We start from the raw sequence: 27,022 nt of genomic DNA, 5'->3' as shown, positions 1-27,022 counted from the left end.
CTGTGAACTTTAGTGTCTGCGGCGTCTTTCTCACTGATTCCGTGGGTTCCTGTTATGGACCAAAACGTTGGTGCCTCCCCCCACCCCCCAGTTGTATGTTGAATATGATGGAATTAGGAGGTGGGGCCTTTGGGATGTAATTAGGGTTAGATGAGGTCTCCAGGGTGGAGTCCTCATGAATGGAATTAGTGTCCTTATAAGAGTCCAGAGAGAGCTTGCTCTTCCCTGCTCATTGCCATGTGAGGGCAGACAAGAAGATGGCTGCCTACAATCCAGGAAGTGGGTCCTCACCAGATGTCAGTTCTGCCAGCCTCTTAATCTTGGATCATTCAACCTCCGGAACTGTGAGAAATAAATGTTGTGTAAGCCACTCCAGCGGTGGTCGTTTGTCGTAATGACTCAATGTTGACTAAGACAGTTCTTGAAGAAAAGTCTCCCCCTCATCTTCTCTTTATACTGGTCATTTAGTCCACTGCTGGATATATCAGAGACAGCCCACGTTGGTGAACTTCAGACAATGTTGCCATTGGTCCAGGTCTTGTTTCTTTTTTTTCCTATAAGGACCCCCAGATGTCTCCAGAAAACAGCATGTCGGTGGCACATAACAGTATATTTTGGAGGCTGCTGGGGTGCCAGTCTTCCTTCTCTGTTGTTGCCAACTGCCTGTACCCTTAGGTATGGGATTGAAGATGGCTAGATTCTGTGTCTAGTCCCACCTCAGTGACTGGAAATCACTGCTGTATAATTCCTATTAGTGATACATCTATTTCACAGAATCAAGGTAGAGGAAGTATTTCTCCATATTTAATTATAATTTTTAAAAAGTGCCTTAGGAATCTCAGGATATGCCTTTCATTAAAAAAGACTCAAATGCCTTTTTTTTTTTTTTTTTTTTAACATTTTACTTATTTATTTGAGAGAGAAGAGAGCATGAACAGGGGCAAGGGAGAAGCAGGCTTCCCATTGAGGAGAGAGCCTGAGGACGGACTCGATCCCAGGACCCTGGGATCATGACCTGAGCTAAAGGCAGCTGCTTAACTGACAGCCACCAACGCACCTCAAGACTTGAGTCTTAAAAGTTAAATATTTAAGTGTTTGAAGGAGGATGTTGAAGGGAAAATGGTTGTAGTAAGCTGCAGACCACTTGAGTATATGACTGTGGCCTTGTGGCTGTGATTAAGACCTTGACAGGGAAGATCAGGTCTTCATATGTTACCATCGTAGGGACTTTTTTTCTCAGTACCTACAGACATCATCTCCCTTCTGCTGCGTGAATACGGTTCTGCCCTGTCTCTGTGTCACGTCTGGCTACTGCACTGTCCTCACCCACCGTGAGAAGGAAAAGCACACACCGGAGGCATCAGAGAGGAAAGTGGACACAAAACAGTCCAAAACAGCTGGACCTGCAGGGTAGCAGAGGGCAGAGTCAGGGACGGGGAGACACGGACGGGTAGGGCTGCTTTGGGTTTAAAGGACTGTTTCATCATTTCCTCTCAACCAGTTTTCAAAGACCCACTTGTACTATAAAAAATTGGGGGAGAGATGGGAGTAACTGGATAGGCAACAACTTCCGGAAGAAAATTTAGCGGCCCTGCTTGCGACATGCAGAATTTATAGCTTTGGGAATGCTTAATTAGATTAAACGAGTCAGTGGTCTGAGCTTTTTGTTCTGTGGTCAAATAGAATTTCCAGGCCACATGTTCAGACTGGTCCTGTTACTTGGTGGCATTTTAACTGCTCTGGTCCATTAAACACAGGTAATGGTTTGTTTTGAGTGAAGATGAAATTCTGATAGGCTTTGTTTCTGCAGAAATATTTATATTTGGGATAATGGAATTACTGGCTGTAATTTTTCCAAAATAGGTGATGAATAATATTTATACTCTTTGTTATCCCAGATTATCTCTGATTCTGTCCTAGAGAAAATACTTGTATCATCAGCTGATGTTTGTTTAGTGCTCTGTCCCGCTGAGTTGCATAAATGTAGGGGGCTGTGCAGAAGTAGAGGGAGCGATCTATAGGCCACGTTTTTTCTGTTTTATTTTGTTTTGCTTTGTTTTAATGGAGGCTGTGAATACTGAGCTAGGTTTTATTTTTTTTAAAGATTTTATTTGTTATTAGAGTGAGCGAGAGAGAGCATGAGCAGTGGGGAGGGGCAGAGAGAGAGGGAGAAGTAGGCACCCCACTGAGCGCAGAGCCCAATGCAGGGCTCACTTCCAGGACCCTGAGATCATGATGTGAGCTGAAAGCAAACGTTTAACTGACTGAGCCACCCAGGCACCCCTGAGCTGGGTTTTAAGGAGAGGATTCACAGCGTGTGCTGAAAGAGAGAAGGGATAGACGCAGCGTAGACTAAGTCCAGGAGGGAATGAGAAGGCTTACATGGAGATAGGTAGGTAACTTGCCACTGGCCCTCTGGCCCTGAATTGCCCTCAAGGGCCACCTTAGAGACAAGGGCCACCTTGCCAATAGAATAGCGGAGAGTGAGGGGATCAGGTAGGTACCTTCTTGGGTATGTGATTAAAAAAGTTTTAAGACCCTTTCCATCTTTTATTTACATTTCAGGACTAACTTTTAATTTCTAAATCGCATATGTATACATAATTTGTTTTTAAGGATTTATTTGCTTATTGGAGGGAGGAGGGGCGGAGGAAGAGAGACTCTTAAGCAGACTCCATGCTGAGCGTGGAGCCCGGTGCTGTGCTCAATTCCACCTTCCTGAGATCATGACCTGAGCCGAAACCAAGAGTCAGAAACTTAACCGGTTGGGCCGCCCAGGTGCCCCAACAGATTTCATTTGTATCGATTTCACTTACACTTAAATGGACGGCTTACTAAACCCTATAAACAAATATTCATCATGTCCATTACGTGTAACACAGGAATGGCTTTTACCAGAAATTCATCAACCTCCCTCAACTCTTTAAAATTATAAATACAGTAAAAACAACCCAGAATATATTTTTGTTACTACTAGTAGCCAGCACCCACATCATTTAAAAAATTAGCAGTTTATGATTTTAAACAATTTAAATGGCAACCCTAAGCTAAGCAAGATGGATAAAGCAGGCCATTTCTGTTTTTTCTTCTTGCAGTTTTCAGTTTTGAGAAACACACGAGTTTCCATGGCATCTGACGTTCTCACTATGCTTTCATCCTCTAAACCTGAATTCTATTATTAATACTGCAGATTTATGCTTACATGACAGCGCCTTAGCAAGAGCAAAACAAATTGTACTGCGTTTTTCTTCCTGTTACTTGAAAGCCTAATGGGCGTGCATCTATTAACTATATTCTTACAAATGTCTGAGTCCTGTCTAGCAGCTGGAATTCCTTCACTTAGTGTGTGGATCTTTTGCATCCTGATGTTTAATCAAGAAAGCAGCAGGAGTAGAAGGTTGTTGATTTAAGAGAAGTCTGAGATCCAATCAAAGTAATTCCTGTGTGTTTGTCCTTCTGGTTGCATCCACCATACCACTGAAGTTATTTACTCCATTCCTGTTTAATTTTTGTTACAAATCTAACTGATAGAAGAATTTCTGAGTATTTATGTTCACATTCAACTTTTCAGGCTGTATATTCTGTTTCTGTCACTTGTCTGAGAAGACTGTCATTAGGTTCTTTGTGACTTGGAGGTAGCCTAACTTTGTGTTCTGTGTAACTCTTGGAAATTATGATTAATCTTTATACATGAATTGCTACTTTCATCCTTCACAGGCATTTAGATTTTATGTGGGAGCAATAAAATAAAAAAAATATTAGGGGTGCCTGGGTGGCTCATTCGGTTAAGCATCAGACTCTTGATTTCGGCTCAAGTCATGATCTTGGGGTTGTGGGATCGAGCCCCAAGTTGGGCTCTGTGCTCAGCACTGAGTCTGCTTGGATTTCTCCCCCTCCCCCCTCCCCCCAATAAATAAATCTTTAAAAGAAATTAGAGGATGGGGAAACCAGTAGTGTGGTCAAGTTTTATTTTTTCCGAATAAGAACATACTAACTGTGCTGTCCCCATCATTTTATAGAGAGATCATCTTTACTAGCTAAATGTAGGAAGGATACAGTTTCAGGATAAACATAGACCTGTAACTTGAACAGATTCTAGCATTAAGAAACTCAGTATGTTAGTTCTGTTTTCTCATTTCACTGTAGGTGAATGAAAGTCATGGGCACTGGTCCTGCCCACAGACCAGCAGGAGATCCTGCATGGTGGGTCTGACTTTCTTGCTCTGTGGGCCTAAAAGTTTATAATTTGAGAGTGGATTACCACAAAAGAGGATATTGTAGGACAGATTCTTATCTTTATATTACATATTTAAAGAGCAGCCATTGGTCTGCATACTCTGAAAGGGCTTGGCGTTAACTGAGCCACCCACATACCTGCGGTTTATGGGAAGTTGAATGGTTTAGGTAAATATTTAAAGAAAAGAAAAAGTAAGTTTGATTGTGCAGAGCTGGATTCTTCAGTTGTGAAGAGTCTTGGCCTTGGTTGCAAACGAGGCCAACAGAACCGGGTGAACAGTACATCCCATAATAATAGCGGCAGTCCTGACTATTGCATCCCCCACCCTCCAAGCCGCCAGGTCTTCCAGGGATCCTGTATTTTTCTTTCCTTGTCAGTGTCTGCCATTTAAATTTTCTTTCAGGAAAAATGGTCTGGCCTTTTGCTTTGCCGCCTCCCAGGTCATTTGCGCATTTGCTTGACTGAAAGACATCTATTGTGTGTTCGTTTATCTTAATACTCTGGGGAGATACCAGGAAGAGTTTGCCTAGGTAACAGTGAAATGAGGATCTTTTCAAGTTACACTGTTTCCACGGATAGCTCAAGTAGAGCTTCGTGTTTGTGAAATCACTTCCAAATTAGAGGCTTCCACGGACTTTGCTTGACTTCAGTGACAGAACATGATGAGGTTAGATCTATGAGATATACAATCATTATTATTATTTATTAAATAAGATACACAATTAATCTGTTTTCAAAAGGAGGCTTTAAGCTCACCCAGTGCAAACTCTTTTTTTTTTTTTTTAAGATTTTATTTATTTATTTGACAGAGCTCACAAGTAGGCAGAGAGGCAGGCAGAGAGAGAGAGAGAGGAAGAGGATGCAGGCTCCCTGCTGAAGCAGAGAGCCCGATGCGGGGCTCGATCCCGGGACCTGGGATCATGACCAGAGCTGAAGGCATGGGCTTTAACCCACTGAGCCACCCAGGCGCCCCCAAACTCCTTTTTAACACAGGAAAAATTGGAAGCTCCAAAAGGTTAAGAGTTACATGGTAACTTACAGGAAGCCATAATGTATATGGCCTGGGTAGAGAAGGGGATATTTTGCTTAATTAAGTATTCCATTTAAGAAAGAATTACCCTTTAATGTTGGTCCTTTCTCTAATTGGCTAGATTGAAAGAGGTAAGATAATAGTCCCTACCTCCCCCACACACCCCTGTGAGGGTCTTTTCTGTCTGCATGCACCCATATTCAGAGGCGGGCATGTCCTAGCTTGTACAGGATTATCGTGAAGCTGTGTGGCATGGGACCCTGGCTTTTCAGGATTTGAGGACAAAACTCAGTAGCTTCATGAGGTTGCGAGACCATGGTGTCATGAAGGTGGAATCCTTGCTGCTCCCTGGGGACTGGGGTGGGTTTAATTTTGCCAGTCTGCTCACCATTTTGCCAGTCTGCTCACCAAGGTCTGGAGAAGGAGGAGACTAGCTCAGGGTCGTGTACCTAGGAAGTGACAGTGGCGACACGAGATCTGTGAATTGATTTCTCTAAGGGGTGCTCCCCCCCACTTCACTTTTCAAAGCTAATTCTTACTGGGAAAATCAACGGTAGTGTTGAGATTTTATTTGCCATGGTAGTTAATACTTCGGATTGAGGCTGCTTTAGGAGAAGAAAAGGGAAGGCAAGTTATCACTGATGATAACTAAAGGAAATGATTCAGAATTTGAGTGTTCAGTTTCTTTTGATCAGAAAAAGGAACAAACCGTCAATAAAATGATTATTATGATTATAATTTGGCATCCTGGGCTCTTCCACGGGGCTAGTAAATTGAGCCTCATGGAAAGACAGATGGATTTAGAACTTTGTGCTGTGGCCTTTCTGTGGTCATAGTTGCAGAAACTCCCTCTCACATCCAGGTTAAAAACAACAACAACAACAACAAATTTTATGTTTCCTGAATTCTGATGAACACTTGCATTTTTACTCTGTAAAAAACAGTTCCTGCTTTGATTTAACATGTTTATTTTTTCATTTATGAAAATGTATTTAGTGTTAGGAACTGCACAGTTTACTGAATAGAAAATAAATTATAGTGTTGAACAAACAGAAATGTTCTTCTAGCTGTACCACATGATGTGCCAATCTACCATTCCACTTAGAAATAGGAGTGTAGAAGGCCAGCTCGACCTTTGAATAGTCTTTGAGCCTACCTTTGATTTTATATTTTTTAGTATTTTTTTTTTTTTGGTAGATTATTCTTTGTTCTTCTTTGAAGATGTGTAACATGTTTTTGGCAAACTAAATTTGAAAGAATCCTTTATATGTATACTTTTACAATGTAATGAACATTTATAGAAAATGAAAACTTGTTTTTGTAAATGAATATGATATGTAATTAATTCATAGGAGGTTACAGATTTGCAACTAGAAAATATTTTTAAATTGGGTTTTAACAGATCTAAATTCTACAATAGAATATATCCCCTTAATATGTCTCCCGATAGGGGCCCCTGGATGACTCATTCGGGGAAGCTTCTAACTCTTGATTTTGTCTCAGGTTCTGATCTCAGGGTCATGTGAGATCCTTGTGTCATTAGGATTCTCTTTGTCTGTCTCCCTCTGTCCCTTTCCCATTCTGTAAAAAAATAGTCTTCAGACGAAAAATAGACTCTGATTTAAATAAGTCAAGCAGAGAGAGTCAATTATCATATGATTTCACTTACATGTGGAGCATAAGGAATAACACGGAAGACACTGAGAGATGGCGAAGGGAAGTGAGTTGGGGGAAATTGTGGGGGAGACAAACCATGAGAGATTGTGGACTCTGAGAGACAAACTGGGGGTTTTGGAGGGAAGGGGGTGGGGAGTTGGGGGAGCCTGGTGGTGGGTATTATGGAGGGCACGTATTGCATGGAACACTGGGTGGGGTGCATGAACAATGAATTTTGGAACACTGAAAACAAAATAAAATTAAATTAAAAAGTAAATGTATAGTCTGTAAGTAAGTGGCCATCTTTAAAACAGCTCACTTTCATCTGTTCATTCATTTGTCCGTCGGTTGTTCATCCATCCATCCAGCCAGCCATCCACGCATCCTCCCATCTAATCACATGTTTCTTGGGAGTCCACTGCTCAGGCTCCGGGCCAAGTGATAACAGATCCAACAGTGAGGGGAAAAGACAACCAGTGGGGTTTATTACAACCGAATGCAGTTTATGCGAGTCGTCTCCTCCCCTCATTTCCCCTAAACTGATCAGCGTTTAAATTAAGTGTTTTCATGACAGTTAAAGGGCCTTATCCCCTCTGCCCTGTCTATGCAGTATGCAGACTCTGGCTGTCAGAAGCTGATTAGAGGAAGGTTTTGAAGACACTTGTTAGAAAGCAAATACATTATGTGAGATGTAATGATTGTCAACCAGACAATTTATAGACTCCTGTGTGAAAGGCTCTGTGTTAGGTGTAAACCCTTCTACAGGATTAATTTAACTGCAGTAAAATTAGGCTTAGTGAGACACCAGATAGGAAACTTTTAATGCTGAGGGGAAAGTTAGGAAAGGTCTAGTCCTGGAAAGCTGCTGGAGAACCCAGGCCATTTACCAGTCCCAGTGTGTGGGGTAGGGGTCAGAGTGCTCAGATTGGTGAGAATTCAGGCTGGGAAACAAAACCAGAACGGAGATCCCAGCCCTGTGACCTTGAGCAAGCAAGTAAACTTTTTTTAAAAGATTTTATTTATTTATTTGACAGAGAGATAGAGAAAGCACAAGGAAGTAGAACTGCAGGCAGAGGGAGAGAGAGAAGCAGTCTCTCTGCTGAGAGGCTCTTGGCTGAGGAGAGACCCCGATGCAGGGTTTGATCCCAGGACCCTGGAATCATGACCTGACGCAAAGGCAGCCGCTTAACCAACTGAGCCACCCAGACACCCCAAGCTAGTCAACTTCTTACAGCCCCAATGGTCCTACGGAAAGGGCTCAAAACTAACTCAGAGGTTGGCAAGGAATAAACCTTTTTCTATATTACAAAGGTATCATTATTCCTTTTATGTTATTCCTATGATTAGGAAGAGATGTGGGGACATCAAAGGGGTGATTATAGTTGTGATGATAAAAACCTAGTGAAAGGGAGTGAGGGGGAAACAAAAGGATTTTTTTTTTCTGGTTGTTTTTGTTTTTTTTTGTTACTAACAGAATATGAATGAAGAAGAAACTTGAAGTCTTTTCGTTTTCTTTAAAACCCCTGTTCCCTTTACTTAAATATATTATCCTCCATAAGTTTAGTCAATGTGGTATTTCCTGAGACATTTTTTTTATGATTATTACATGTGTATATACAGTAGAATTTATACCATCAGCTTATTTTGTAGTGAAAATCAACTAAATATTTCCTGTGTAAGATAGTTAAGTAATGGTATGATAAAACTTCTAATCAAACAAAAGAATATTAAGAGATTTTTAACTCCGTAAGACCTTAATTAGTATAAAACCTATGTGTTTGTTTTGTTCTTCTAAACTCATTGTGCTTGCTTTGTCTCTTGTTTACTCTCTCTCTCTCAAAAAAATAGATAAAATCTTAAAAAAAAAAAAAAAAAAGAATGACCACTTAAAATGGTGCAGTGATGTTGGTAGGATAATTGTACCTTGGCCACAGCTTTGCTGTGCTTGTATGCATTTTTTTCTTTTAGCTTCTTAGGGTGATGCACAACAAGAGCTCACTATGGAATCCTAGAGCGACATGCCAGGAGCCCTGTGGGAAACTGGAATATTTGGTGTCCTGGTTTTCCAGGAGAGCCCCTGTTCTGGTGACCGGCACTGTCAGTCAGGAGAACTGCACTGATTGAGGCTCACCATGGTACTTGCTGTGGGACTGATGTGTAGCCATTTAAGCTCCTTCCTTTGCTGGTACATCAGGATAATACAGTTGCACCTGCCCTTATGAAACTTAGGGAGAGACTATAAAAATTAATGGTGTAATATTGGAGGTGCAAGCCACTAAATGTCTCCTGTGGTGGTTTAAACAGAATCTGGTATTCACTGGAAGTACTTTTGTGAAGGCATTTCAAGGGCATAATTAGGTGCATTTGATGTAAATGTTGTAATTTATGACAGTATAGTTGTTTTGGGTTTTTTTAATTTTAGAAGCCTTGGATAGAAAAGAAATCCAGATTTTAAACTGTTGAATGTAAACATTAGATATAGAAGGAAGACATTAATGCTTATAAGAGCTGACAGAGTGAAAGACCCATTTTTCATCAATTAATGTTTTCACTTGGGGACCCTGAGGCAAGTATGTTCTCCAAACCCAGCTTAACACGTAGTGGAACTGATTTCTTTGGCTCCAGAGTTAAGGTAGTTGTCACGAACATTACTTGATGAGTTCTCTAAATTGTTGAGTTCTCTGAGGAGAGCCATAAACCGATCCCTTTATCCTGCCTGCGTTTTGAACAAATTAGGAAATATTAGGAAATAGGCATTATTAGAGTCATCATTACAGAGAACCAAACACCACCTATATCAGGAGTAGAATGACAGTGGAAACCTAGCTTAGTGTTAGAGAGAAAAGGCTCTGCCCTCTCAGTTGTAGGTAAGGTAGAGGCCTGTGAGGGAGAGCAGAGCGGATCCTGGTGGGGGAGGGGCCGGGTAGGGTTTAGAGAACCTGCTCTCAGAGAGCAGATAGCTCAAATTTCAAAAGAGGAATAAAAAAGAGGAGGAGTTAGTTGAAAGAGTGTAGAGGAAGGCCAGTCCTGTTTAGGGAAAATCCCTCTTTTTAGGAGCCCGGAACAGGGAAGAGGCATTTCCTCTTAACAAGATAAGAGTCTTCAGAATTCTCCCGTGTACCTTTTAAAATTCGATGGCACTGGATGCTAGCAAGAGACCAACTATGTTTAGGAATCAGTGGAGGAAGTTCTGTTTTCTTTTATTGCAGGTTTGCTCATTTTAACCATTTGGGATCAAATCCCCTTTTTGTTTGCTGCTCCCTTGGACCAAAGACAATCACACAGTTTCCCACTTTCTAGAAGGAGCTGGGAGATGGAGCGAGCGAAGATTTTGATGCATGTGGAGGATTTATTATTATTTTTTTTCTAATTTACTTGGGTGGATTTTCACCCAATGCAGCATCTTAGTGTGGGCCAGTCACTGTTGAAACCAAAGCCATAATTGCATTTACATGTATTAATAACTGTTTCCCTTTTCAGAAATGGTGAGCTAGGTCCAGGGCTTAAATTATTAATCCTACTCAAAATTTGGGTCGTACAGTGCTGGAACTATTTTGCAATAATTTTTAAGAACAAATGTCACTTAATCCACCCTGTCACAGAGAACAAACATTACAGATTTTTATCAGCAGGCATTGTTTCTCATTAACTTACCAGCCCTGACGTACTTTAACGGTGCTCCCAATCTTGCTATTTTCCAGCTGAGCTAGGCCTTGCTGTGTGGGTCAGTGGCTTGGGTCTAGCATTAAGTAATGTTTGTTAGTTTTCCTCAGCTGAGCTCCAGTGGGTTACCTCCTTTGAGGTTTTCCCTTCTAGAGGCTGTCTTCCCCATGAACAAGTAAAAGGAAAGCTATGACTGGATTTTGAATCAAGCAAAATGGTGGTGTGGTGCATACCATTCCATTAGCAAGCATTTGTTAAGGATCTATATTTAAAGCCAAACCCTGTGAGATACACAACACATAAGACAAGAGCGTTTGTGTTTAATGATTCTGTAGTATGGTTGGAAGAGGTGGAATTAACGTAAAAACATGTGAAGAGATAACAGTTGGAGGGTTAGATGTAAAACAATTTAAAACACATTCTCTGAGTCCAGCAGAAATCCACCCAGGTGGCCCATAATAGCCATTTTTAAGAGGTCTGTCACCCTGTTGGGAATATGACCTCTTCCTTTTTTGTATAGGACCTTCTTCTAGACCTGGATTATTTTGCATTTATTGTCCTATATCAGCACCACACACAGCAACAAATACATAGTAGCTGCTGGACTCAGAGAAATCTGTGGAAAAGAATGGATTTTGGAGCTGGGCCTTGACAATCTGGTAAAATAAAAACGATACGGAAAAGGAAGAGGTGGACGCAAGATGTGTCGTAAAGGACAAGCGTGATAAGGTTTGGTGAGTGATTTGAAAAGGCCAGTGTGCTGAGAAATGGAACTTGAGTAATGGAAATAGTCGTGGGATAATTAATAGGAAAATGAGGGAATCAGGAAGTGAGGTACACAGTAGGGAGAGGCTGATGAATTTGGGTTAATAAATGATGCTGTTTTAACAAGCATCACTTTACTCAATTACATCGGTACTGTTAGTAATCCCAGGACACTCTGAAATTAGTTTAAAAAGCAGCAGAAGTCGGGATTGCAGGTCCTTAAAAAGATGCAAAGGTGCTCTCTGCTGTAGGTAAGGTGAAGAGAGGAAAATATTTGAAATCCTCCTTTGCCTTCCACAGTCTGAGCCTTAATGAAAGCAAGGCTGAGCTTTCTCCACACAATAGGAAAGTGCATTACACGGAGGACTGCCAGATTTTAGTTGGTGTTTATTGTTAATTGGAGTTGATTTGTTTTCTCAGGGAAATAATTTTCAGCTTTGAGATTTTCATTCTCTCTTTTTAGTTTGGTGGTCTGAATGCATTGATCTTTACCGGGTAGCATGTATTTCTGCTGTGGGTTTCCTAGGCAACACCCAGCAGAACCTCTCTTTCTGTTGGTGTTTTTGAAGAGACTTTCTCTTGATATCTGTGCTCCTTGGAATTGCTACAGCTTTCCGTTGTCAGTTGCTGTTTCTGGAGTGGCTCCTCCTACCTTTCCTCTGGCCATGTTATTTTTTTTAACATAGATATCCATGCCCTGTCAGTGCCCCTGATGACTCTTAGAAGTTTCTGGATTTTAAAAATTGAAGTGGCAGAAATAGGAAGGATATTGGCTGGGAAATGCGTACATGAAGGTGCGTCAAGTTACATGGATATTTACATTTCCATAGGTCTGAGTTTTATTGGAGATTCTCATCTGAATTCCGCGTGAAACTCTGAGCAAACAACATGGAATTTTGTTTTAGGTTGCTAGGATTAGTGTTACTGGTGTCCCTGCTCTGGTTAGCTAGAAGGCTGTGGAGAACTAGACTTTGTGCTTCTTGATTCCAGTCAAATTTGAACCTCCTCAACAGGAAGAATTAGCCTTGGTTATTTAAGTCGAGTATCGGAAACACCTTGGCTGTCTCTCTTATTGAATAAATACTGAATCCTGTGGGGACAAAGATTTGAGATGATGGCAGATGCTTTGCCTTTCTCTTCCCAGGCTTCCTGTTTGAGGGTGGGGTGGGGGAAGATAGTCAGTATAAAATTGGGCTGGCCAAATACTGTAATTGGGGGTGGGTGGTAATCTTTAGTACCTACTAAACATAATGTTATGTTTGTCAAAAAGGAATAGTGCCTTTTTTTTTTTTTTAAGGTTTTATTTATTTATCTGACAGACAGAGATCACAAGTAGGCAGAGAGGCAGGCAGAAGCAGGCTCCCCGCAGAGCAGGGAGCCCGATGCCGGGCTCCATCCCAGGACCCTGGGATCATGGACCTGAGCCAAAGGCAGAGGCTTTAACCCACTGAGCCACCCAGGCGCCCCTGGAATAGTGCTTTTGAGCGCGAGGCTTGGGAGCATTGTGTGTTGTGAAATGACATGGGGATGTCAGGAGGGAGAGGGATTTGGAGGAAAGATGTCAGGGTTACCTCAAGTCATGCTGAATTTGAGATTGGTTGAGATTTTTATGTCATTAAACTCAAAGGTAAATTCTAGGAATTTTCACATTGGGAAGTTTGATTTCTAATGGAATCTCAAATCCTGGCCTCTAGAGGGCTTTAAATAAATATACACAAGTGTGTGTGAAAGAATAGATGGGCAAGTTCTAGCATAGTGTCAGGTTCTGAGGAGGTAAATAGGATAGACCGGACCTTCTCCCACCTGAGGGCCTTTGTCCTTGCAGTCTCTGGTCTGGAATGTGCGCCCATCAGAGAGACACACAGCCTCTCCTTGAGCACCTTTGGGTCTCTACTCAAATGTCACAGAATCAGTGAGGCTGCTTTTAGCTTTCTTTCTTTCTTTCTTTTTTTTTTTTTTTTTTAAGATTTTTACTTATTTATTTGACAGAGAGATCACAAGTAGGCAGAACAATAAGCAGAGAGAGAGGAGGAAGCAGGTTCCCCACTGAGCAGAGAGCCCAATGCAGGGATCCATCCCAGGACTTTGAGATCATGACCTGAGCCAAAGGCAGAGGCTTAGCCCACCGAGCCACCCAGGCACCCCTAACTTCAGCTTTCTTTAACCTTCTGTGTTTTTCTCCATTGTAATTCACAGTAATTTAATAATATATATAGTTACTTATGTGTATACACACACTCACACACACACATATATATATATATACTGTGTATACATAAACATATAATAAATATAACAGTTTTATAGTAATCTATTGTGGTTGCAGTTTAGGGGACCTAGAAATTAAGTAGCTAGAGATGCATTTCCAATGACAGGTTGCGGACAAAGAATGGAGACTTGGAGACTCTAGAAAGTCAGGATTATATTGATACGCTTTTCCTTAGTCAGATGAGTGGTGTATATTATGATGTATATGAGCGTTTCACTGAGGAGGGTGGGGATCACTATTCTACATTTCATAGTTACAGATTTTTTCGTGCACTCACGAGTTACTGAGTACCTACAATGTGTGTTGCAGGCGGTGGTCAGTACTAGGAACACAGCCGTGACAAAGCATGCAAAAATCACTTCCTTGCTAAAACTGTACTTCTGGTGAAATCTAATCAATTTCATTGATCAGAAAGGTCATGCTTTGGGGAAGTCATTTTCAAAAAAATGGATGTGATACAACTGGGATGATGACCTTGACAAAGAAAAAGAAGGTGGTGTTAGAAATAGTGTGGGAAGAGAACATTCAGAGCGTACCAGAAAGGGTTTTGATAGCTTGTCTGGAGGTCAGGTGAAAGGCGGAGTCAGTGATGCCTCTTAGACTTGAGCCTTGATAACTGGCAAAGTGGTGGACCTTTTAAGAAATGTCAGAAAGGGGGACTGTTTTGGTGGGAAATCGTGGTGGGTACTTTGATAACTTCTTGGATATAGCATAGGGCGGGGCTGTTGTGGTGGGAAGTCATGATGTATACATTGAAATGCTTTGAGTTTGTTAGCCGCCTTTCCTCCAAGTGGAAATGCCCAGGAAGGGGCTGGAAATGCAGATCTGTAACTCAGAAGAGAGGTCACTAACCAGGATTGACTGCAGCCACTGATATTATTTACTTCTGCCTCTCTTCGAATCTGGGTCTAGGTAAATGAGTTAATATAAGAGCACACTCTCTTTTGTTCAGGCAATGTCATGGGAAAACAGTTGCAGTTTTAATTTGGTATCACAGGAGTATGTAATGTACCCGAGTAAGCTTAATCAGGCAGTACTTCACCAAGGGGAAGTTATATTCTTAATCCTGGGTAATGGCTATTTTATGCCCTTAGTTTACGTATTACGATTGTAGCTCTCGTAGTAGCATATGTTGTCTTCATCCACATCAATAATTAATCCGTTCTTGAACCTTCCTCTACTGCTCACCTTGGTAATAAACTAATAATAAAATCCACTGCTATTATTAAGAAATATTAATGTAAGCACAAGAGATTTAGGACTAGATTTATACTTCTGAAACTGCTGCAGTGATGATATGTTTTCTGCTCACTGATAACTGGTTTACATTTTTCATGTCTTTATTTTTCAGGGTATTAAAAATGATGATACAGAAAGTGCCTCTCAGACTATTTTTGTCAGAGCAAAAAGCTCCATCAACTTTTGTGTATTCTTAGAACTTTATCTTCAGGAAATGTTCCATTTTGTCTACCCAAAGTCCAAATGTGAATTGTAAAAAATTTTTTCTTTTATTTATTAAGTTATTCTAGTATGTCTGCATTGAAGAGATTGGATGTAAGAAACCAACAGAGTACTTTGGTTTAGTATCCTCTGTCTCTTGGCAAGGAGTGCCTTGGTTTCAGGCTAGTAATAGGAAACACAACTGAGAAACGATCAGATACTTCCCTTCCCCATTACGTCCCAATGAGCAGTTCTGGGTTGGTTAATTCAACAGCTAAGCCATATTTCTAAGTGCCAGTTGCTTTGTTTTTCTGGTAAATCATTTTAGAAGTTGGGCTTTGCACCTTGGTTTGCTCACTCATGGTTGCAAGATGGCTGTATCACTTCTAAGTGTCACATCCTCACAGATTAATGATTAAAAGTTGTATTTTCTTTCATTAAAAAATCATTTTATGGAAATAAAATTTACATGTCATAAAATTCACCCATTTAAAGTGTACAGATCAATGGCTTGAGTGTATTTACAGTGTCATAAGCCTCTACCATGATCTAGATTTAGAACACTTCCATCACTCCAAGAAGAAAATTACTCCCTATCCCCTACTCCCACACCCCTTGCCCTAGGCAACAGCTAATCTGCTTTCTGTCTCTATAGACTTTCTGATTCTAGACATGTCATGCAGATGGAACCACGGAAGTTTTCAAGGTTCCTTTATCCATGTCATAGCCTGTATCAGTCCTTTGTGACTTTGACTGCCAGAAAGTGTTCCACTGTATGGGTAAACCATGTGCAGTTTATTTGCCAGTTGATGGACTTAGTTTGTTTCCACTTTCTGGATGTTTTGAGTAATGTAGCTATAAACTTTTGAGTACAAGGTTTTGTGCCGACAGGTTTTCATTTCTCTTGGGCATGTACTTAGGTGTGGGACTACTGGGTTATGTAGTAGCTCTGGGTTTAACATTTTAGGAATTGCTCATTTTTTTCCCAAAGGGGCTGTATCCTTTTACTAGTCCCATCAGGATTTTATGAGGGTGTCCCATGTCCTGGTCAACACTTGTTATTGTCTGTCTTTTTGTGTAACCATTCTAGTGGGTTTGAAGTAATACCTCACTGTGGTTTCATTTGCTTTTCCTTGATGATTAGTGATATTGGGCATCATTTCATGTGGCTCTGGGCCATCTGTCTGCATTATATTTTCATTTTGGTGAAGGTGTTGCTTGATGTCCAAAACTTTTTGATATGGATGAAATTTCATTTATCAAATTTTTTCTCTTACTGGTTGTGTTTTTGGTGCCATCTCTATTTTTTACAGCTAAGACATTTTTATAGGTAAATAATACATGCAATGCCCAAACCACAAATAGTTCATTGAATTTTCAGAACATACCTATGAAAAACTAACACTCAGATTGATAAACAGAAATAACCAGCAGCCCAGAAGCTGCCTTCATGGTTCCTCCAAGGTTAACTGTGATCTTGACTCCCAGCATCATAGATAATAGATAAGTTTTGCCTGTCTTGGAATTTTATATAAATTGACTCATGAGGCAGATGTTCATCTGTGTCTTACATTTTAAAAATCCTGCATTATGTTCAGAGAGATTTCTACACTCTGGTATGTACTTTCTGTTTGCTTACTTTACTCTTAGATAGAGTATATCATTACATGAAGTTTCCACAGTATGGTTTTCTACTGTTGATAAACATTTAGATTACATTCAGAATGTGGTCTGTTAGGATAGAGCTTCTGTGAATATTGTAGCCTTCTGGTGTGCATGCACCTAGAAGTGTAGCCTGGGTTGTAGGAAAGGCATAGTTCAGCTATAGCGGATGCTGCCAAGTAATTAACCAAAGTAATTGCCGTAATCCATGCTATTACCAGTCTTAGGAATCCCAGAAGTCTTCCTCATCCCTACCAGCCAGCAGAATTTCCCTCATGTATCGTTGTCCAGAATTTCTGTACATGCAAGTTCCTGAAACAGTCATTTCAAGGTCAATGACAAGGCTGTAATTCTGAGCTTAATCACGTTCACCCTGTGGGGCTGAGGAGGGGCCTAGCCTTCCCATAAGCACTTGGGCTTGTGACCCATAAATGCCACTGAAGTTCTCTCTGCATGGAGGGAAGGGGAGGGAACGGATGGCAAGTGGAAGTCAGCTGTGTCTGCTGAAAGTGGGAACATCCAGACAGACCGGTTAGATGTCTACCAGAAAAGTGGCTTTTTGCTCCACAAGATATCTCTTCTGGAATTATTTTCAAAATTGAACAGGACTTTGAGTTTCAGGTGCTCAATAAATATTTTCTATAGTGATTATGCTTTCCTCATTTTTTAAAAAGATATTTACTTATTCATTTGACAGAGAGATCACACATAGGCAGAGAGAGAGAGGGAAGCAGGCTCCCCGTTGAGCAGAGAGCCTGATGCGGGGCTTGATACGGGGCTCGATACGGGGCTCCATCCCAGGACCCTGGGATCATGACCTGAGCCGAAAGCAGAGGCTTAACCCACTGAGCCACCCAGGTGCCCCTGCTTTCCTCATTTTAACTTGAATTTTTCTAACATTACATTTTCATTAGACCTGCTCTAATAAATTGCATGTCCACCTTTGTACAGGGTAGCGAGTCCTCCGTCTTCTCTTTGTCACAGGGCCTTATGGAAAATGTGCGGGGGAGTGCTCACTATGAGGTAGTCACCATTTTCCCACAGAAACAGGGTTTTCATTAAATTTTCATTCCTGTTTAAGGCTTAACCACAAATTAATTAAAAATCTCACACACATTGTTCTACAAAAGCAGAGGTAATAAAGTAACTGTACACCTGTAGAATAATTTCAGTTAGCAAAATTATTTTCTGAGTTACATTATTGTCGAGCAAGGAGGTGTCCTTGCTTTTCTAAGGGGCCCATCTCTAGGACTACATAGATGCACAAAACTAGTTTTACTCACTGCTGTATTTCAGTGGTCTATAACAAATACATTGCTTATACTGAAGACTTATGGAAAAAAATAATTGTATCAATTAGAATTTCTATCATTTTTTTGAGAGTGGTTTTGGATGGCCAGGATGATAAAGGCATTGAGTGGTGCGGTAGTTTGACTATCGTGAGGGCGGACCAGGGGGAAAAATGTCACAAAACAGACACTCTGGTCAGTCTTGGAGAGTCCAAGATGTTTACCCCATCGGTAGACAAATTCAAGGCCTAGATAAGGGTCTCTTTTTCTAATCAGTGTGCCCACTTCTGCCCTCTGAACACTGAGAGCACTGTGGTTATTGGTGATGATTGATTTTGGACTAGGTACCAAGTGTAATCATTTCGTTTCACACTTAAATGTTTTTCCCCTAAGTCAGCGTGAGCTGCACAACATTGAAGTGCGTTGCCATATAAACGTAGGTTAAATTTCCTATCTGAATTGTTGTGCTTTTTCTGGTTCACACCCATTCATGCCTTTCCTGTTCCTAGTTTGACCTCTTTTTACCGGAGCTGTTTTGGGAGAAGTTCCATCTCAGTTAAGCAAAGTGATACTTTACCTTGTCACAGCATTGAAAAGAAACTTGGACTCCATGTTTGAGGTCATTTGTAGGTGAAAACCCAGTTTTCTAGAAGGCTCTTTAAAATAATGTGATTCGTATTTGGCTCCCTTTAGCATTGCTCCTCTGATAGTAGGAGAGTCTCACACAGATTTCAGGGAAACGTGGTCCCCTTTGGTTAGCACTGGAAGTGATATGGTGTATGGTGAGCTTGCTTGAAGAATGGTTCTTTGTGCAGCTCTCTTGAGCAACAAGTGAGTTGGATTAGTTTGTTATGACTTTAAAGTAAATTACAAAACTTACCTAAATAAGGAAGTACTTTGTGGGAAAAGCATAGGTGAGGATTTTTGCAGAGCTGTTTGTCTCCAGGAGTAGGGCAGTCTTCCATTTTCATAGTTGTAGAGCCGGGGGAAATTCTTCTCTTGGCGGGGGGAATGTTTTGGTGAAAGTCTGTGACATGTGATTCTATGTATACATTTATTTCTTTAGCCCATTAAGAGTTGACTCTTCTCAGGGTATCCCGAAGATACAAGAATTTTTTTTTTTAATGTTGGAATGTTTTATGTCTGTTGCATTATCTCATGTCCATGGAGTTAATGAAAAATTCATTTTCCTGCAGTCCTCAGAGAATTGCAGAGCCAAGCGTTAACGCTTCTGAAGACCATGCATGTGCCAGGCATATGCCATATCTTATTTAATCATTAAAATATCCCTTAGAGGTAGATGTTATGTGTATTTTTCAGCTGACTAATCCGGTCAAGAGACGTTAAATAAGTTGCCCCAGGTACATCCGTAATGACTGAGACTCAGACCAAGTACCATTCTTTTTCCTCTACAATATATGCCTTCTCATATTTCCACTAAAACTGTTCTGATTTTTGCTCTAGATAATTGCAATTCACAAAGGAAAAGTGAAAGCCTCCGAATGTGCTGTGTTAACAGACAAGTACCTTTACAGGAACAGCGAGGATGAAAAGGGATTTTCTTTAACTTTTTTTTTTTTTCAGATAAATGTATTTTATTGTGAATGGTAGTATTTTAAATACTATAATTATATTTAAAATATATTTCCTGAAAATTAGGTTAAGAGGCGATGTATTAGGTATATATCAAGTTGGAATATGAAAATTGACAGAGGTATTTTACAGAGAAATGAAATGTGTTGAATTTTAAGCTCAATTAAAATTGTTTTATGTGCATTCTTATTGCTAAGGAGAGCTTCTTACTGTAATTGTTATCACCAACATATGTGAAACAGTTAATTTATAACAAAGCTGGCACACTTTCAAAGATTATAGGAAGACATCTTCTGGTGCCATGTGTATTAAGAGTGTGCACTGTACCCTGGCGACAGTAAGAAGCCTTAGATGAGCTTTCCCGAGGAGGGTGACATCATCACATTTGCACAATATATCTGCAAGGTGAGGGATGAATTTGAAATGCCAGCTTTGGAGGTTAGTTAAGACACCTGGGCCATAATTCCAGCAATAGGTTATAGATAGCTTAAACCAAGGAATTGCTCATGGGGATAAGTCAAGTGGATGGATCTGGGAGATTTTAAGGAGGTAGAAAATGGCAGAACACAGCTCTTGATTGTTTGTAAGGGAAGAAGATGATGAAAGAGATTTCTGGTTTGGGTCCCTTAACAGAGCTCGGAACGAAGGTGGGGGGAGCTCTGAGGAGTGCAGGAGGCACTTCAATGACGAAACACTCATTTTGAAATATTTCAGTAAGCAGTTTAGTAAAGGGGTCTAGACTCAGGACAGATTTTAGTGAAAGACGTTGATTTTGGAATCATGGGCATCTAGATGGCCGGTGACGCCCTGGGAGTGTAGAGGATCCCCCAACAACAATATGCTCAATGGGAAGAGAAGAGGCCAGAGGATGTCTTTCCGCGCTCTCCCCCTCCCTGTTCATCACGGGCTTTCCCTCATGGATTAACCTGCGAGTTTGCAACTCTGGTAGAAGCGATCCAGCTTTCTATAATGGAAAATTTAGTCCTTCCCTTTAACCTTGAGGAAAATAAATAGATGAGTTCAGCAAAAACGAGAAAATAACCAAAAGGAGGGTAGATGAGCTTACCTTTGTTTTCCAAGACTTTGAATACAGTTTTCATACATTACCTTTCTTTTGCCCCTCCTACTTCTCCCCACTCTCACTGGCTCTAGCCAGCACTTCCCTTGATATTTTCCAGGAGCTTTCCATGTCCTATCTCTTGCCCTTGTAAGGGCCTTAAATGTTAGTATGATCCGTCCTTCACAGCAGAGACTCCTAGAGCTCCAGTAATTTCCCAGGGAGCTCAGAGGGAGTAAGTGTTCATTCACAGCAGGTGTGTGCCTTTGCACCGTGTGCTGTTGGCATCAGGCACAGCCCGGCTGGATTACAGCCATTTCTTGATGTGTACACCCGTCCTTCTTTCTCCCTGGTTTTTCTTGTCTCGAGGGAGAACGTGGTTTGTCCTTCCTGCATGCACTGTGGGAACAATCATGCTGCGAAAGCTACCCAGATCAGTCTTCCGCCCTCCCTCTTTGGAGGGCAGAGCTGCCATTGAAGGGTGGACCCAGCCGCCTGGGCCATCTCCTGGTTCTGTCCCTTGTTAGCTGTGTGACCCTAGGCGGGGTACTTTGCCTTCTGTGACTCCATTCCCTTCTTATCAAGATGGGGTGTTGGTGGCCGTGCCAGCATCTGTTATTAGGAAGAGGATAGTGAGGATTGAAGTGAAGTCAAGTTTGTAGTGAGCGGCTCCTGGTGGAGAATGTCACACATCAGAGCACATTAAATAACTAGAGAGACACCCAAAGCAGCCCTATAATTTACTTTGCAACCAACCCTTTTCTCTGCTCTTTTTATTCCATTGAATTAGAAGTTTTATATTTTTTATTTGTTCATATCTTATATTATAAAAAGATTTGAAGGGTGCCTGGGTGGCTCAGTTGGTTGGACGACTGCCTTCGGCTCAGGTCATGATCCCGGAGTTCCAGGATCGAGTCCCACATCGGGCTCCCAGCTCCATGGGGAGTCTGCTTCTCCCTCTCATGCTCTCTCTCTCTCACTCTCTCCCTCAAATAAATATTTGAAAAAAAAAAAAAAAAGATTTGAGGTCTTTGTGTTTCCAGTGTTGAAAGCAGTGAGCACTAAAACCCAGGTATTCCTGGTGCTCCGTAAATGTTTTGTTGAATGCTGCCATCATTTCAGAACTCTTTTTTAATGTGTTTTTTATTTGGGGACAGTAGGGCAAGAATACACACAGTACTTAGTGATTCACCACACAGAGCAAACAGATGCAGTCTATAAATGACTTCCGTTCTGTAACATCAAGACCCTGTGACACCCCTTAGCTGCCTTTATTTTACAGAATAACAAATGAAATATAGAGAATTTTGGTTATGGCAAGTTAATTGCAGCCTATAATGCACAATTCAGATTTTCTTTTTTCTTTTTGTTTTTTTAATAAAATAAGAGGGGATTAAGAAACAAGATAGGGGATATTTCTTGGAAAGCAAAGAGGCCAATGTGAAAGAATTTGTTTTAATTGTTTTTGATCTTGCATTAAATAGAAATTAATTTAAAATGATGTGTTTGTTTTTCTTTGATTCATGACTGCTCCCAAAGGCTTTTCCAGCCTTTCCTAGTGAGTTTCCTGAACGAAGCTTCTGTTTTTGAGAGAAGAGCCCTAACAGTACTAAGATGCCCTCTTTGAAGAGGATAGCAACATCAAAGCAAACAAAAGGAAATTAGCATTCAATGACGAGGTCATTCTGCTCTGAAAAAAGATCTTTTTAGAAATTTCAGAGAACTCAGGTCCCTTTTGAATCGACAATTCCGAACCCTAAGAACACTATAAATAGCTTTTGATATTAATATATTAATAGATGAAGTTGCTCTGAAATGTTTTACCAGACCCTCTTACTTTTCTTCTACCTGCGTAAGAGGATACATAATTAAGTTTAGGCAAACATAACAAGGAAGTGACAGTCAGAGATAGAATTTCAAATAATTTATTTTCCATTTCATGCTTTACAGCGCTTTGTCACTATTCTATCTGTCTGCACCTTGAATGTCCTTCTCTGCATAGTAGCTGCATAATTTATTGACAGTGACATCTTCAAGTGCAGCCGCACCTGAAAACGATACACACTAAATCCCAGTTTATCTGCAGATGAATGGTCGCCTCTTCCAGGGAGGAGATCTGCAGAGAGGGGCTGTTCTCTCTGCTCTTCTGCACTTAATTATTGCTCTCACTTCGTTACTCAAAACAGTTCACTTGTTTAGCGTTCTTTTAAAAATTTGAATACTTCCCGTCTCCTTTGTTTCAACCCTCTCAGCAGAAGTGTAGCTGAGACGTTATCTTTTCTTTTCTTTTTTCTCATTTCATCACTCTTCCCGAGTGCTTTGAAAATGGGTGTTTTGGAGTGTGAGGGAGCAGGGGAAGTGACATTCTTGGCTTCCGAAACTCAGAATCTAGTGGGAGATGGGGCTGCCATGCTCCATCGTTGAATTTCTCTGGGACGAAGGGAAGCAGTTAAGCAAAATGAGGACACAGAAACCAGGGTGGCCCAGCTCAGAGGAGAGTTCTCGGTGACTATAGTTTGGCAGGAAAATGGTTTTCGGGAGCAATTGCATGTGAGTTCATAGGTGCACTGAATACTTCTGATTTATCAAAACTTCCAGTGGCTTGTGATTCTCTCAGGTTTTACCCTTGCCCATTGAAAGAATAGATTAAAAGAACACTAAAGGCAAAGGTGACTTAAACACTAAAGGCAAAGGTGACTTAAATGGTTTCTCTTTATTAAAAAAAAAATCACTTAGCCCTTACTTATAGTTAGTTACCTTTTGATTTGTTTTCTGATACTCCCTGCCCACCTTCTTGGATGAGTGGCCTTGCCCTGCTGGTTTTATCCTAATGTCTTCACGTTCTGCCTCTGTGGCTTTCATGCTATTGCCCGTGCCTTCTCATTTATCTTTAAAAAGAAATAAATCCCATATCTCTTCTCCTCCTCATTTTCTTCTGTTTTGTTGTATCTTTGTAGCAGAGCCTAGACACTGTTGATCACAATTTCTTCTAGAAGGATTTTTCTCTTTTGTCCATCAGAACTTTGGAGTTTTCTGCATTTCCTCCTGCATATTTGATACTCCCCTTTTCTCAGCTCACTGTTTCTGAAAGCTCAGTCTTTTCCCTTCTGTCACTCTTTTTTGTGACTGGATGCACGGGTGAGCGGACTCTGTAAAGCTCTCTCTAGACATCTAAGGCTATCTGTAGTCCATAACTTCAGCCTGTCTTCTTAATGCAGTTCTCATTCTGCGTCGCTCACTCATGGGAGACCAGTTGGACTGTTGTGAGGTAACTTTCAACTCTTCTCTACGAGTGAACTCATCTTACTTTTGGGAAGTGATACAGGCTGGAAAACCCAGTTATCTCTTTTCCTTTGTATCTCTTGGTTCAAGCTGTATCTGTTTCCATCTCCTGTCATGTCCGTCCTCAGTCTGTCTCTCTCTGTCGAACGCCTGTTGAGGCCCAGGAGAATAGGTAGAGTTTAGGTAAGTCTCAGGACAAGATGGGGTGTGGCATTCTAAATGAGTGGAACATAAAAATGGGGAGGCTGTTGTGAACGGTCAGGAGTCTCACTTGGTTTGAGTATTTTGGAGATAGTTGGGATGGGGAAGGACGAGGTTAGAGAAATTTAATCTTGTGTGGGCAGGAAATAAAGCAAAGTAGACATTTTTTAACAGAGGAAATGTGAAAGCTGCAAGAAATAGAGCTTTATAATGCAAACAATTAGGAGCCAGGAAAGGCGTTGGTGAGTTGGAAATAAAGGGGTTGTTCAGGGGGGTCAAGGTCTCAAGCCCAGGAGGTGGGGGCTCCTTGGTGAAGCCGGTAAGAGGGCACCTTTGAAGGGAGCTGATGTGGATCCTAGCGATACTGAACTTAAACTGACATGAAGCCCTTTGAAAGGAATTGGCCATCAAGCATGTGAGGATAGGAGACTTCACAGAATTTGTGTGAATGAGTGCACAGGGCTGGAGAAAGAAGTTTGTGAGTCATAAGTGCCTTTTTAGCCTTCACTGCCTTTTCCATTCCTCATGATTCATTCTTTTGTACTTTAATGCTGTCGTGTTATTTATGTTAATAATAAACCTCATTTATCTTGAAGATAGCTTTCTGTTAGGCTGCCACAAAATCTTCAAACTTATTTTTCTCAGTGACAAATAAGTGATTATAAGTCTATGGCTTGTCACAGTTTCATAACTTTGGACAAATTTATCTATCGCTGTGAGTTAAGTACATTAAGATGAACGTTTCACGGGTACTAATGGCAGAGCGGCGTAATCATTTGCAGGAAATTTGAATTTGTGAGCCCTACAGCAAAAGCTCCAAGATTTTCTCTGAAACTGTAAAATGATGCTTTAGAGTTGTTATTGTAGGGTCAGAGTTTTTTTTTGTTTGTTTGTTTTTGTTTTTTTTAATAGGAAGGAATGATGGTCATGATGTGGGTAAGAGGAATAATGGCTCTCTGTTGTCTTATTTCTCCATAATATGAACGTTGTGCTTTTTTTTTTTTTTTTTTTTTAAATTTATCTGACAGGGAGAGGCACAGTGAGAGAGGGAACGCAAGCAGGGGGAATAGGGGAGGGAGAAGCAGACTCCCTGCTGAGCAGGGAGGGCTCCTTCCCAGGACCCTGGGATCATGACCTGAGCCGAAGGCAGATGCTTAACAACTGAGCCATGGCAGTCGCCCCAATATGTACATATACACCTCACAGGAGGTCACATACCTTGAGGCCTTGCGGTTGGGGAATGGTGGGGGTTGGGGGAAGAACAGTAAGTGAGAAAAGCTTTGGCTTCGATAGAGAAAACCACTGTCTTCTACTCAGACATACCCAGGTTGGGAAGAAGCCAAAAACCTTTTGTCTTTTGAGGGGGAGTCCCTACAGGGGGAGTGAAGAACTGCCCTGTTGTTTCTGTTAAAGAGTTCTCTCTTTTTTCCGCTACTGTTGTTGGTAGCCATAGTGGGAGTTGGGGTTCAAGGGGCAAGAGGCAGGCCCTATGCTACTTGCTGTGCTATGTGCTCAGGCTCCGGAAGGCCTTGGTGAGGCAGAGCCCTGCCCCCAGTCATCTTGGGTCCCATGGACCCTGACAGAGTGAGTGGGAGCGTCAGGAATCCAGGCGGCCCTTGTGGCGAAGGTGCTGTCTCACCCCCAGACTCCTCAGCCACAGTCAGGGTCATTTAGACGCTCAGGTTTGATTCTCAAGTAAGCCACTCTCCACTCTGAAAATTCATCCCTCTCCTTCCTGGCCTTTGCTGCCTGCATATGATTAAGGCTAATGAGCATGAATCGTGCCCAGGGAGAGAAATGGAGGGATAAAGAGAGTCCTTGGGCGGGCGGGGAGAGGTGTGAAGAAGCCACACTGGGAAGACGCAGCTCTCCTTGTGTCACGGAGCCTGACGCTCAGACGAGTCCGTGATTTAAGTTCACAGAGCTAGAGAGCTGTGAACTGAACCAAGACTCTAAGACTTGATTGCTGGCGCACAGACCTTTTGTGAGAGCCTGTTGCTGCTCAGAATTTATCAATAGGGTTGCAGAAGTGTCCGCGTCCCCGCCTCTGTGCTCTGTAGTCTTCTCCACGGGCCAGACACACCCCAGAGCCGGTGTCTACTGTTCAGCTTTGAAGTGAGCTTCCTAGCTTCCACTTCCCAGTTCCCTCAACTGATAATAGCGTCTGCTTGGACCTCTGCGACAGCCTCCCTTTGACTGGACGGGCCGCTTCATCATTTTCTAAGCCAGGTTCTTCGTGTCCCACGCCTTTCCCTTCAAACTCTGCTGTCCCTACGCAGGTCTGGAGCACATATCCTCACTGTTGTTCGTATTCAGGAATAAATACACGTGCTCATATGTATTTGATCTAGGTCTGTCTTTTTCTGTGTATGTAATTATTTTGTGAGGCATAGGGAAGCTGAAATTTTAAAAGAGGACATAAATAAACGAGCAGAAGTTCTGGTATGTATTTTCTGATCCTCTGTGAATTGTTTTGTCCCTCCGTGCCCCTTCCCTACAGCAACCCTGCTTGGGCTTGGAGAGGAAATTCCAACACTGTCATTTTAATTGTCAGTGTCCTTTGTCTTTATCCCTGTGGCTACTCGTCTTGTTCATATTTAAACCAACATTTGTCTCCATACTTCCTGCGTGTTCACTTGTCTGTACAACCTGTGCATCGGTCAGGGTTCTCCAGAGGAACAAAATATATATTGAGAATACATATCTGAGACAGAGAGAGAGGGCAAGGGAGAAACTAAGATTTGTTTTAAGGAACTGGCTCATGAGATCACAGGAACTGGCAAGTCCCAAATCTGCAGGGGTGGTCAGAGATTGGAAACTGGGGGTAGAGTTTGTATGTTATAACCTGGAGGAGGGAGTATTTCTTCTTCTTCAGAGG

The 27,022-nt window shown here is 41.5% G+C and overlaps 1 protein-coding gene across 3 annotated transcripts in view; it reads left to right on the top strand.

Annotated features, from left to right (window-relative positions):
• Positions 1-27,022, top strand: part of CA8 (carbonic anhydrase 8) — a 94,798-nt gene that overhangs the window by 14,428 nt on the left and 53,348 nt on the right. The window lies entirely within an intron of this gene.

This window comes from Mustela erminea, chromosome 16 (genome assembly GCF_009829155.1).
Source record: "Mustela erminea isolate mMusErm1 chromosome 16, mMusErm1.Pri, whole genome shotgun sequence".
In the NCBI taxonomy this organism is placed as follows: Eukaryota; Metazoa; Chordata; class Mammalia; order Carnivora; family Mustelidae; genus Mustela; species Mustela erminea.
Note: the sequence above shows the minus strand (reverse complement) of the source record. Positions and strands in the feature narration are given on the sequence as shown.